Source organism: Neofelis nebulosa, chromosome 6 (genome assembly GCF_028018385.1).
Source record: "Neofelis nebulosa isolate mNeoNeb1 chromosome 6, mNeoNeb1.pri, whole genome shotgun sequence".
In the NCBI taxonomy this organism is placed as follows: Eukaryota; Metazoa; Chordata; class Mammalia; order Carnivora; family Felidae; genus Neofelis; species Neofelis nebulosa.
Window position 1 is genome coordinate 145289653 of NC_080787.1, and position 13733 is coordinate 145303385.

General features: G+C 51.4%; 1 long non-coding RNA gene across 1 annotated transcript; it reads right to left on the minus strand.

Moving 5' to 3' along the window:
* Positions 1-402: 402 nt before the first annotated feature.
* LOC131515093 (uncharacterized) lies at positions 403-12353 on the minus strand. The gene is made up of 3 exons (XR_009263433.1): positions 11314-12353; positions 4382-4479; positions 403-940 (listed from the first exon to the last, which is right to left on the minus strand). It is a non-coding gene; the product is annotated as an uncharacterized LOC131515093 (long non-coding RNA).
* Positions 12354-13733: the final 1380 nt, after the last annotated feature.

Genomic DNA, 13733 nt, shown 5'->3' on the forward strand with positions numbered 1-13733 from the left:
CTATCTGAGAACATACTAGGCATCTGAACTACGGATGGAAAATACCCTTTTTACATGCTTGAATAAGTCCAAAACAGCTTAAAGGATTTCTTCAATTTAAAAAAAAAATAATTCACTTCTGGACTGAGGAAAAAAATATGATAAATTTCTACACAAAGGCAATGCCTTGAGAGAGAAATAGCTTAGGTGGCTGTGAAAATCAAGGGCTTTGTAGGGAATGCAACCCAGTCTACAAGCAAAGCTTCCTCGGGCTCATAATGTAGATGTCAAGGGTGTTTTCCAGAGGACCGGGCTCAGGTGGATTTAGGGGCTATCTGGATTCTGCGATTTCTTCTTCAGATGTATGTGTTAGTTACAGAGGGGGGTTAAAGACCCACCCGGGACAAAGACTAGAAGCTGTAATTGGTCTTACCATACAATGTTTTAAGTTCTTTTTGATGCTATTGAATGTGAAACAGGGACTTCTCAGGACAAGAGGAGTCTCAACTTGGCACAATTCACAGGCCTTGCAGCAAACCCCCACACGCCACGGGGAATCCCCCCTTATCTTTCTGGTAAGGTGTTCTGTGGTCCAGAAGCAGCTTCCCAAAATCTGCAAAAGACCCTTCTCTTGCGCTGATGGCGGCCGGCTTACACAGCACCATGCACAGAGCACTTCCCAGGCCCAGCCACGAGACCGCAGCCCAGCGTTTGCTGTCTGCGGCCCTGGCGGGTCTGCCGTGGTACTGCGCCCCAGCCACGCTGCCCAGAGAGGGACCCTGCTCTCCAGGCTCTGGGGCCCCTCCGGGCCCACGGACAGAGGGGTCACTCTGCCCGCAAACTGCCACACAGCAAGGGACGCCATGCCTTTGTCTTTCTTGAGAAAAACCTTGAAACTATACTGGAGGCCTCCGGAACAGTGTGAGTACCCAGTGACTTTGCTTTCCTTAGTGCATCGTTTCTAAAAGAGAAAAAAGAATTGTAAAGACTCCATAGAAACTTGCCTCATCTACTTTGCTCCCAGACGACCCCCTCCCATGCAACAAAACACAAAAACAAACAACAAAACCCAACAACCCCATCTCCCTAAAGACCTTGGCAGCTGCCGGCAAAGGAGGACAGACATGCTGTCCATGGATGTCCAAGAGGTGACATTCTGTTGTTTTAGTTTTAATATCTCACAATGGTGATTGCAGTCAGAAACAAGAGCATTCCAAGGCTCCCTGTCTTACCGCCTCCTGCTTGGCCCTTTGGTGCATGGGATTAGTGCCACCCCTGCTATGGGGTCCAGTACCCCCATAGAGTGGCAGATCGTCAGCAAGGATCTGCATTTTCTACAAACTGTCAGACCCTCCAAGCCCCGGGCTGGTGAGTACAAGCGGGTCCCTCCACCCGGTGCACCCCGCACCTTCCTGCACCCTGCAGCCTCAGGCTCCCCTTGCCCCCTAAGCACCACCCCTCCAGCCCAGCCCCTGCTGGCCTATAGCAGACTCATCCCAGCAGGTAGGAGGAGCCCTGGGGGGGGGGGGCATCTGCTACCACCCCCCCCCACCCCTGCCCCAGGCTTAGGGGCTCCTCTCTGCAGGCACCAGCACCCTTTGGACATCCGGCCATCCGGAGTGGCAGGGCCAAGACAACACAGCCGCAGCAGCATCAGAAATACATGGGTTTTTGGTACAGCCACGAGCCCCATCCAATTAAAAATAATCACTGGCATGTTCCAAGTCTTTATTCCTGCCAAGTGAGTTGACTGCCGCTCGCACAGAACAATGCTGTTTGTCAAACATGACCTCATTTTCAGAACTGATCAGAGAAGTTTTGAAGCACAACCTTCCCCCATTACTAGAAGGTCTAGAGGTTTTCCGGGGTGATCTTACTCCGCAGTTAGGCCACTTTCCTTGTCTGGGGACTGGAGCTGTGGGAGTTTAGGTTTTAAGTTCTCTATTTAGGGTTAGTGAAACAGGCCAAGCTGCTGAAGAAGAGACAGGCAGGGGGAGAGAGAGAGATGGCATGTGTAATTCCTGCCTGGGAAGTATTTGGAAACTGCTGGTGGGGTGGGGGTGGGGGGCCGATGCTGTAACCATTAGAAATTACAGAGCAGGGGTGCTTGGGTGGCTCAGTCGGTTCAGCATCTAACTCTTGGTTTCAGATCAGGGCATGATCTCACGGCTTTGTGGGTTCCAGCCCTGCATCAGGCTCTGCACTGGCAGTGCGGAGCCTCCTTGGGATTCTCTCTCTCTCACCCACTCTCTCTCTGCCCCCCCCCCCACTTGCACTGTATCTGTCTCCCTCAAACTAAATAAATAAACTTAAAAAAATAGGGGCACCTGGGTGGCTCAGTTAAGTGTCCGGCTTCTGCTCAGGTCATGATCCCACAGTCTGTGAGTTCAAGCCAGCATTGGGCTCTGTGCTGACAGCTCAGAGCCTGGAGCCTGCTTCAGATTCTCTCTTTCTCTCTCTCTCTCTCTCTCTCAAAAATAAACATTAAAAAAATTTAAAGTAAATAAAAATAAATATAGTACTTGTGTATAGTTTGAAAAAATATTAAAAAAAAGAGAGAAATTACAGAGCAAACCATGAACACATATCTCTTACCATTACATAAAAGATGAAAGACAAAATAGGAGGGAAGTAAGTCAAGTACATGCCCCAAGAGGACCCCTATATGTATATCCAAGAGACCAGTCCCTTGGTGGAAGTAGTGAATGGAAGGGAAAAGACAGGGACTGATATCAGACTAACCTGAGTTTCATCCTGGCTCTGCCACTTAGAAGTTGTGTGACCTTGGGCAAGTTACTTAACTTTTCTGAAGGCCAGTTGAATCATCTCTAAAATCTGGCTATTCATACCTTCCTTCAGAAACTCAGTGGCATTACCATTTATAAAACCTCTCTAGCAGGAGGTAAATACTACCGCCTAGCCTAAGAGTAGGTGGGGGCGCCTGAGTGGTGCCTGACTGAACCACCCAGGTGCCCCTAATTTAGCCATTTTAGTAGGTGTATAGTGGTATCTTATCAAGGTTTTCATTTATATTTCCCTAGTGATGAATTTTTTCAGCATCTTTCCTGTGTATCTTCTTTGGCGTTTTCTGACAATTTCTAAACTGTTCAGATCTTCTGTCTAGTTTTTAATTGTGTTGTTTATTTTCTTTGTTGTGGAGTTTTGAGAGTTAAAAAAAAATACAATCTGGGTATAAGTCCTTTATCAGATAGGTATTGTTCAAATATTTTCTCCCAGTCTTGGTGTGACTTTTTCATTCTATTTTCTTTTGAAGAGCAAAAGTTTTTCATCTTGACAAAATCCAATTTATCACCTTGATTCCCTCTTATGCGAGTCCTGCATTTGGTGCTGTAGCTAAGAAATCTTTGCCTAAACCAAAGTCACAAAACTTTTTCCTATGTTTTCTGCTACAAGTTTTACAAGTGTTCTTCTATACACATTGAGGTGTGTGGTCCATTTTAAGATAAACTTTGTATACGGTGTGAGGTTTGGATGGAAGTTCATGTTTTGCAGATGGATATCCAGGTGTCCCAGCATCATTTACTGAAAAGACCATCCTTTCCCCCCATTGAGATGCCTTTGCACCTTTGCTGAAAATCAACTGACCATCTATGTGTGGGTCTATTCTGGAGAGCATCTCGATTTTCACCATATAGTCCTGTATTGAAATTCTCAGCTGCCACGATGCCCAGACAGGATCCTCTCTCACTCCACGAGTGCTGCTCACTGGTGGGTCCCCACCACAGGCAGTACTGACGGCTCTTCTACAGCCTCAAAGCTTCTTGAGCCTCGCCCTAGTGGGGCTGGCTGCAGATGCATGCACAGATCTCCCAGAGGTCGGGGAGGGAGGCCCACCACATTTTCCAAGAGTGCACGCCCCCCTCTGGAACATAGTACTGGGTACCCAAGAGGCTCTGAAGCCCTGGCCAAGCTGGAGGACCCAGGGCTCCCCCACATCCTCTCACCTTCCACCCTAGCACACGACCTCCCCCCTTGTCTTCTCTTCATTCCAGTCAGGCCAGAGAACCTTCAAGAGAAAGATTGATTAGAAGTCCTGTCTGCCTTACAAAAACACGGGAGGTTAACTCCTCCGGCAGAGCCCGTCTTGGCCGCCTGTCTTCTTGCAGCTGCCTGGGGAGGGCTGTACTGAGAGGAACATCAGAGGAATCGCTCGCTTATTTCCCCAGCAGTTAGGAATTAGATGAAGTCATAACCAGGTCTACACTTGGCAGAGCACCTGGACACAATAGTATGCTTAATGAAATGATTAAATGTCTCCGCAGCAGAGCCCCATTTCATTTATGTAACTTTTATTGACCTGTAATGAAGGTCTGCCAAAATACTAGCACAGCATGGAGGGGCACAAGCGAGGCATCCACCAGCAGGCAGGGTCTAGACTGACCTTGTGGTCCCTCCTCCTTCCCCAAGCTGGAGAACTCCTGCCATTGTCCTCAGTCTTCCATCCACATTTCCTGTAGCCAACTGAATGGGTACCCCGAACTGGAAAAAATCACAATAAAAATGTTACCCTTTTCAAAGTAAACTGACCCTGGCCAGGCAGGAATGCAGAGGGCTGTGTCCTTAACTTTCCCACCTCTCTCAAGGAGGAGGCACTGCCTTCAGGACATTCAGGTGGCTGAAAACCATGTGGTGAGTATCCAGAGACATCCCTCAAGGTGGCCCACCAAAAAGAAATTCTTAAAAGGGTGAGTTTTAATGGTAAGATTCATTTGAGGAGCTCATCCATCCTATCCCTTCTGCAACGTCCACAAAGCACCTTATCACATTAAGGGCTTTGAGAAGCCCTTCTGCAAATTCACCCAGAAATTTCCTAAACTTACGTTAAGAACACCTTTTTTTCCCCCCCGCCAAACATCTGTTAACACCAGGGAACTTGGTTGAGAAATGATGTTCCCCCCCAAATGCCATAAGATGTTCTGATAAAAAGTGTCTGTCGCTTTATTCTATTCAGCTTAGAATCAGTGAAGGGTGAAGACAATGAGGAATTTGGGGTTTCCCCGGGCTCCCTGCCTGCTTCTCTCTGGCACCCAGCTTGGGATGTGGGAAAGAAGCGATGACATCTTCCTGCCACACTGGTATGTGTGTGTTTGGGGAGCGGGGGAGGGGAGGGATTGCAGAATCTCCAGCCAGAGCTCTGCCACTGACTAGTTGATTAAGACTGCCTGAAACGGCTAGATCAGAAGAGTCCACCTCCGCAAAGTTAGCACGTATTGACCTCTGATGACACAGTCCGTTTCTAGCACATAGTTGTCTCTTCTTTCCTCTCATGCTAGTTTGCCACAGATTTATTTTCTCCAAATATCACAACTGAATTAAAAACATTTTTCTCCCCCCCACCCCCTCCCGCCCAATACTTCTGTACCACATCCCTCCCCTTCTCCAAAGTCACCTCTGGGACTAGAGGGCCAGCTGCGGAAAACTCCCAATCTGTCTTTTAAGGGGTGTCAGCCACTTTTAAGTGGCTGCCCCCCCTCAGCTTAGTGCCTCTGCCGCCACGAACGTGGAATTAGATTAAGCGCCGGCTGTCCCCCTGTCCCCGTGAAAAGCTCTCCGCACAGTCAGGCAGCGGAGAAACCACCGAGTCAGCAGCTCAGACTCCTCCCCCACCCCCGTCTCCCTCGGCTCCGGGCACTGGGTTGTCATCTGGAGCGAGTGCACTCATTCTAATTCTTTATGCCTTGTTATTCTGTCAATTTCTTAATCTATTTATGCTGACTTTATTTTTAGTGTGCCTATTGTGACAGCAAATCCTGAAATTGCCTTGGTTGTTTTCTGAAAATGGCCGTTACCAAACCATAATGCAGACCCCGACTAAAATAATGTGAGCCCCAGGCGGTTTCTGGCGCCCACAGCAGCTGTCTACTTTTAGAGCTGCATATCAATTCTCCCCTCGGAGGGGCTGGCCCGGGAGGCGGCTAGGAAAGCAACGTGGTGTCGTATTTAGATGAGCGTCTCTGGGTCTCGCTGAAAATGCTCGCTGCCTCCCCTTTTGGAGAATTTCTTCAAACATTAATAAATTCCCTCCCCTCTCCCTATCTTTTGTTGGCAAACTATAAAAAATGCAAATGATCCAGAAACCAATTAATTTTTAGAAGGTTGCAGCTGTTTTGCTGTATTCACAAGACATGGTGGGCACATTTAGGGTGTGTGTCTGCGAAAGCACACACATGTGGAAGGCATCCGACCGCTCATCACAGACGCATCAGATCTCCAGATATGAGCCATCATTCAGCCTCGTCAATGCCAACACATGCGTTTCAAAGCGCATTCCACTCCCAGAGAATCAGGAGTTGCTAAGGGGCACACAGAGGCCAGAAGGTGGCCACAAGATGGATACCCAGTCACACAATAATGCTTCACCTCCTGGGACCAAGGAAACGCTCTCTCTCTTCTGGTGGTTCTCCAAATGTCAAAATAGTATCCCTGGAGGAGAACACCGTCAATATTTCTCTGCCTCCCGTTACATCACCCATGGCGGTCACGGCCCACCTAGCAGCCACTGCCCATCTCTCGTCTCACTTTGCTGGGAGCGGTTGGATTTGGTTGAGGTAGAGAGATAGGGGTTCCATTTTGTCAACCTCCCAAGGCACCACCGTGCTTGATCTAAGCACAACACTGTGATCCCACGATGCTCGGAGACCGGCCATGTGACCCAGTTGCAGCCAATGAGACACAGGGCAAGCCTGCTGATGGGGTTTTGGAGGCTCCTGATGTCAAGCTACTCTGGCGAAGTCAAGTAAGGAAAATGCCGTTGTGCACGTCTGCCACCTTCCTGTCCCAAAGAACACTTCTGTGTGCTGATGTGATGGCCGTGGCTTGCTGGTGTCTCATGACCACGAGGTGGAAGGCCTAGGATGGGGGAGCGGAAGCCGTCCAGCACCTGTGCCCATCCTGGGCCAGCAGATCTCCGGACTCCTGGCCGTGTGAGGTAATTACCTCTCTTCATTGCTCAGCTACTGTTTGTCAGGTGCTTTGTTACTTGTGGGCAAAAGCATTCCTGATTGATACAAGGCTCTCCGGGTCGGAAGAGACGTACAGCTATGTCATCTAGAATCACTGCCACGGGCTGCTTGGCTTCCTGCTCTGATATGTCCATGGGGTGATCTTCTAAATTGTGCTCCAACAAGCAAAGAAGAGAACCTGTGCTCTCCTGGAGCACCCGAGCTGCACCAGCACCTCTGCTGGGAAGTCTTCCTTCTGTGAGGAGAGAACCCACTCCCCTAGCGTTCTGGAGAGAGTGGCGCCGGAGAGAGAGGCATGGGGGCTGCTCCCACAAGCGATGCTGGGGCAGTGGCTGAGCCCTCCTGTGAAGAGCAGAGGGATGTCAGGCTTATTGAGCTGTAATTCACATACCACACAACTCACCCCTTTAAATGCACAATTCAGTGTTTTTTTAGTTTATTCATAGATGTGTGCACCCATCGCAAGCCAATTTTAGACCATTTTCATCACTTGCAAAGAAACCCTGTGCCCTTTAGCTATTGCTCCTCTGCTCTCCAACCCCCTTCCTTCCCCCCGCCCTGAGCAACCACTAATCTTTCTGTCTCTAGAGAGTCCCCTATTCTGGACATTTCATAAAACGGAATCACATAGTATGTGGTCTTTGTGACTGGCTTCTTTCACTCAACGTAATGTTTTCAAGGTTCATCTACATTACAACATGTATTAGTACTTCATTTCTTTTTATGGCCAAAAAATATTCCATTGCATAGATATTCGGCCTTGTTATTTTTTGGTAATTACATTCTATAATGTCATCACAATCACTGAATTAGCAAATACCGCACCATTGCTGCTAGGGGAAATACAGGGTTAGGTTTCCGAAAGCCACTGGTCAGAACATTTTCCTCAATCAACACCCAACCTTGGGGCGCCTGGTGGCTCGGTCGGTTAAGCGTCCAACTTCGGCTCAGGTCATGATTTCGCGGTTCGTGAGTTCAAGCCCCATGTCGGCCGCTGTGCTGACAGCTCGGAGCCTGGAGCCTGCATCAGATTCTGTGTCTTCCTCTTCTCTGTCCCTCCCACGATTTCTCTCTCTCTCTCTCTTACACACAAAAAAATAAACAAAAATTTAAAAATTTAAAGAAACCCACAACCTTGATGTACATGTATTTCTGCTTAAAGACACAGTATTTAATATATATTATTGGTTCGTTAACATTGAATTCACAGTCAACAGCACTATAACTCCTATCTGAATGAGTGGGGATGGGGATGGGGGAAGGAGAGCTGCTCAAGAGAACTCTTAGGATTAGACACACCTGTATCAACCCAAAATTGGCCCTAACTAGGATGACCAAGTGCCCTGGTCCTTGGAAACCCCTCAGGGTTTCCCAGGAGGTGGGACTTTCAGGGCTACAACCGGAGAGTCTGGGCAAACTGGGATGGTCGATTCACCCCACCTGCTTCCCTAGGTCTGTGCATCCACAGATTTGACTCCTACCCTTTGGAGTGACACAAAGATGATCCTCTCTTTCGTGAGAAGACCCTTCCATTGTTTGAAGACACGTCTTGTTTTCTCCCAAGTTTTCTCAGACTTGACATCCTTAGTTTCTTGGACCTTCTTCACACTGGGCAGAGTGACAGGGGTCACTGGCTGATGACAGAGTTCTCTTCTTCTGGCCTCACTGGCCAGACTGCACTTCCCACCCTCTCTTGAAGGTCGGTGTGGCCCTGGGATGAACGTGAGCGCAGGCCATGTGGTCATTTGCAGACCTGGCTTTCACAAACCTTCCACTCACAGGCCCCACGTTCCTTCAGCACGAAGGGAGGCACCCACCCCGCTGCTGGAGGAGGGCTGCTCCCCACTTAGAAGCATCACTTAGTGAGCAAGTAATAAGCTGTTGTGTTCCGTCTCTATGGCAAGCGCCTTATCTGCCACTGCGGTGAGCCTCACTTTGATTCGCATGCTTTCAAGCTCCTGAATTACCATCTCCCTCTCTGCACACGTTCCTGCCTGTCTGGACTCTTTTTACAGGGGGCACCCCAAATCTGTCCATGTGTGATCCGTCTGTCTAGGGCAAAGGTTGATGCTCTCCCTCTTCCGATCACCCATATCTAGGGGCACAGAGTGAAATTACATAAGCTTTTTTGGGAGGGGAGCCCACCCTGTGGCTGACCTCTGTGTAACTTGCTATTGAACATTTCCTCCCCATACCACTTCGAGACACTGGAGGCGCAACGATCAGCTTAACCATTAAATTCACCCATCATCATGACTTAGATATTCTGGATGCTATTCTGCTCACTGGTGCGTTTACTCCTCCTGTCCCCCAGTGCCCCACCCCCGTTACAACCAGGGTAGCTGTGGTAACAGCAGCCAATACCCAGATGGTAAATTCTAGATGCTTCATAAGTCCCAACTCTTAACACTCTTAACAATTCTTTTTTTTTAATTGTTTTAATGTTTACTTATTATGGAGAGACAGACAGAGAGAGAGATAGAACATGAGCTTGGGAGGGGCAGAGACAGGAGGAGACACAGAATCGGAAGCAGGCTCCAGGCTCCGAGCTGTCAGCACAGAGCCCGACGCGGGGCTCGAACTCACAAACTGCGCGATCATGACCCAAGCCGAAGTCGGACGCTCAACCAACTGAGCCACCCGGGCACCCCACCACTCAGCAATTCTAAAGGCAAAACAACTATGATCCCCATTATATAGCTGAGTAAACTGAGGCACAGAGAGGTTAAATAACCTGCCCCAGGACATTTAGCTAGCAAGAGAGTTGGCTTTCATTCACCCCAGCAGTACAGTGCCAGCCCAGATTCTTAACTATTAGGATAATATGTTTTCTATGCCCCGGTCGTGTCTGAATCCATGTGTTACACAAACACAGAACAAGAAAGTGCCAAGGGCAGCGGGGACCCTCCCCTGGACAGCCCTTTGAACTAACACTCATCTGCTTCTGGGACACATTTTAGGTTTAGCTGTTCAACTAGTTGCTCAGCCCTTGGATGAGGGCTCCGTGTTGCCTCCAGCCTGTGTGTCCCCATTTTAGTCACAGGGATGTCATAGGAGATGGGGATCTGTGCCCAGAAAAAAGGAGAATGGGCTCAGAGTTCTGCAAGTTTGAGGCCCTCCAGACACAGCCGCCCAGAATCCTTATGGACTTTCTGCCAAAGCTCAAGGGTATGACCTTGAAGATGCAGGAAATAAAACAGAAAGAGCTTGCCTTCCTGGGACGAGGGGTGTTGAAAGAGGCCAGACTCAGAGCTATAAAGGCAGAACAGGAGCAGCCCTGAAAGCCTGGCCATTATTCTGTGTCAAACTGAAGAGAAGTATTGAGAATGCATGCTTATAATCTAACAGTATAAGGTGAGGACTCAGATATGTATACCCTAGTAGAAGGATCGTTCTTGCCCTCTAAATCGCTTACTGATGGCATTCTATGCTGAGGACCAGCACAGCCAGATGGCACAGAGCGATCGCTTTCCAGCTTTATGCAAAGTAACTGGCTAAGCATTATACCAAAAAAGTGTCATCCACAAGCTTGACCCTTGTCAAAAGTATTTTCTTATTACTCTACGGCTGGAGTGGTGGACAAAGATGAAAGGAAATTGAGAACTTGTTTCTCCAGTGGTGGCAGCAGAGGCTGCCAGTGGCAAGATGGCAGGCTGGTTACACAGTATGTCCTGGGTCCGCGGCCACACGCGGCTCACGTTGGTTCCCATGGGCAGTAAGGACTGCCTTCGGCAAGCAAAGGCTGAGGCTGGGATTGAAAGAGGTTCCAGAGCTGGAGGATCCGTGGTAAAGCTCTTCTGGAAGCTTCCTGTCCTTTCGGCTCGTTCCGACCTATCGAGCCACCAGCAAGGCAGCCACAGGCCTGGAGTCTGGCCGGGAGGGACGAGGAACCTACTTCAGGGATGGGCAGGGAGTGGCTGAGTTTCTACCAGTTCAAGCACGGCCTTCAGTAACTGACAGGTTGCAAACTGCAATCCTGCTAAAGAGCCTGGAAATTCAGCTAATTCACTCTGCGTGTTCTGTCCTGGGGTCTGTGAAGATGACAGCAGGGCTGGTCCCTTCTGAGGGTTGTGGAAGAAAGCCTGCTCCGGGCCTATCTCCTTGGCGTGGAAATGGCCCAGCTCCCGTTCACGTCATGTTTCCCTGTGTGTCTGTGTCCAAATTTCCCCTTTTTATAAGGACAGTGTCATTTTGGATTAGGGACCTTCCTACTGAACTCATTTCAATGCAGTCACCTCTTTAAAGGACCAGTCGAGCACAGAGGATCTTCACCACCGCACGCATCGCCAATAACCAGAACCTCGTGCCACCTCATAAGCGTCTACAAGGGCAGCTGGGCAGCTCTGCTCACCTCAGTTGGCCTCGCGCAGCGTCCGCGCTTGGCCTGGAGTCGCTGCTCTAGGCTGGGCGTGGCTGGAAGCCTCAGCTTCTCCCTGCGGAGCTCAGGGATGACTCCACTCCAGGTGTGTGCATTCTGGGCCCAGCTCAAGGGGCGGCAGCTGCTCCGAGGAAGCCTTTCCTCGTGGCGATGGCAAAAGTGCAAGACATTGATGGGAACAGACGTGTTCTCCCCAGAACCATCACGTGGGACTCTCCCCAGTGCCCGCTGGCCTAAGTGAGTCACGTGGGCAAGCCTAGAGCCAGCGGAGCAGGGATGCCTAGCTCGTCGTCGTGTGTCACCGAGGACCTTGGTGGTTTGTGATGCTGTGTGACAACGACACCTCACACCCCCTTCCTTCCTCTTCCGGGCGGTGGAGGTGTCTCCCTCTCCTGCTCCTGGACGGTGAAGCCAGGTCAGGGTGAGGACATGGTGAAGAGCAGGGGCGGGTGAGACGGTGGACGGCAGAGGCCCCAGGCAGGGGCGTGGAGCAGCCCAGGTGCCACGAGACTGTCTAGTAAGGACTCGATTTCTGTTTCTGTCAGCTGCCAGCTTTGTGACCTCAGACAAGCCCGTCAACCTCTCTGAGCTCCAGTGACCGCGCCCGTAGGTAAAATCAGGGTAATAATGGCCCAGAAGCGAGGCTAAGAATTAGCACGTGTAAGTCCCCAGTCTCTTCGCTGCTTCTGGGCGGCAGGGGGACTTGGGTGGAAGCATAACGAGACGTGATTCTCACTAAAGAGCTGGTCACCAGAGAGGGTCAAGCAAAGAGCGTGCAAACGAGGAAGAGAGGAAAATGCCCCAGGCGAGCCGGGGCAAAACCAAAGCAGGACTTGACTCCGCAGAAGCCCCGGAGGTGTTTTCAGCATTTGTAGAATCAGGGAGCAGCGAGGATGCTTCTGGCATCGGTCACAGAAAATGGTGCCACGTGTTATTTCACACCAGGCGGCTGAAGGTAGGGTGGCACCAGCTTCGGCCCGTGGGGCTCCGGGTCCCCGTCGAGCTGGACATCCAGACACAGTCTCGAGAGGAAGGGCGTCTCTCAGGGTCTCTCCAGAGCGAGCGAGGAACGTGGCCCAGGCTGCACGCGGGCCCACTTCCAACCAATCACCGTCAGGGAGCTCAGCTTGCTCTTGGGCTTGGGCCAATCAGGACGCCGCCCTGGCGCTGGGGGGGTGGGGGGGGGGGGTGGGGGGGGGGGTGGGGGGGGGGTGGGGGGTGGGGTCTGTCCGGAAGGAAGGAACGGGCGGTGTTGCCAGGGCCGAGAGGCAGAGGGACACTTCCCAGGGGCCCGGAGCCGGAGGAGGTGTGGTGCACCGCCGGGCTGGGGCGCAGCGCACGCAGGGGCTTCAGGCCCCGCCGCAAGTCATTCAGAAGGATCTAAAAGCCACCGAGGCCTCCCAGTAACTGGAATCACGGGGAGCCCAGCACCGGGCGCAGGTGACACTGGGCTGCAGCGCTGGGTGGGGGGCGCGGGCCACGGGTCCCACCGATCGCTGCGGGGCAGGGGAAACGGGGTTCCGCCAGCCCAGCCGACGGGTGGAAGGGTGGTCTTGGGACCTGCAACTTCCCACGACCGGCTGGCCAGTGGGGGCGTTCAGCGTTGGCACCCGGGAGATTGGGGAATTGTGTGCCTCCCACGCACCGCTTCTCGCGGTCAGCATCGGGAAGCAAGTTCCCGCGGGAGGGCCGGGTTTCCTGGACACCGTCTTCCTGGGGCCTCGGGGGGAGTGGAGGTGCTGCACGAGCGGCCGCTGACCCCTGGGTCCAAGTCTAAGTTCCCAAAGCTGTGGGTGCAACTGGGTTTCCCAGCTTCCTGGGGAAGAGTTTTCAGGATGTGAGCAAAATCACAAAGGGGACTGTGGGTCCTAAGTATCCTGATCCCTGAGCTGTGGCTCTCTGACCCCAGCAGGCGTTTATTCCCAGGTAGGGGCAGAGGTTGGCAATGCAGAGGTTGGGCATCAGAGATGGGTGCGGAAAAAGGCAGATCTCAGACCTGGTGGCTCCAGCATCCCAGCTGGTGGGGAGACCTCGGGTGATTTGGTTCACCCATAAACTGGGTAGGACAGCCTCGGTGTGTGCCACCGCATAGCCACCCACCACAGACGCCTGTAGGGAAGTGCCAGTGCCCGGAAATGCTGGAGTCACCAGGTCTGCTCTGGGGCCTCTACTGCCCTCCCTGTACGTCTGTCACCTTCAAAGGGCTTCTCCGGCACCTGAGCTCTCTTTCTCTCCAGCCTGGGCAGTCTTCATTAAGGCGCGTGGTGCTCTGACTCCTCAGCTCTTCTCTTCCCAATTTATGGTCCACTGCATCCCGCCAGAGCCTAATCTCTCAATTTCCAAATGTCCAACACTTGCTTTCAAGACAGCTGTCTCTGTGATGAGACTCAAGA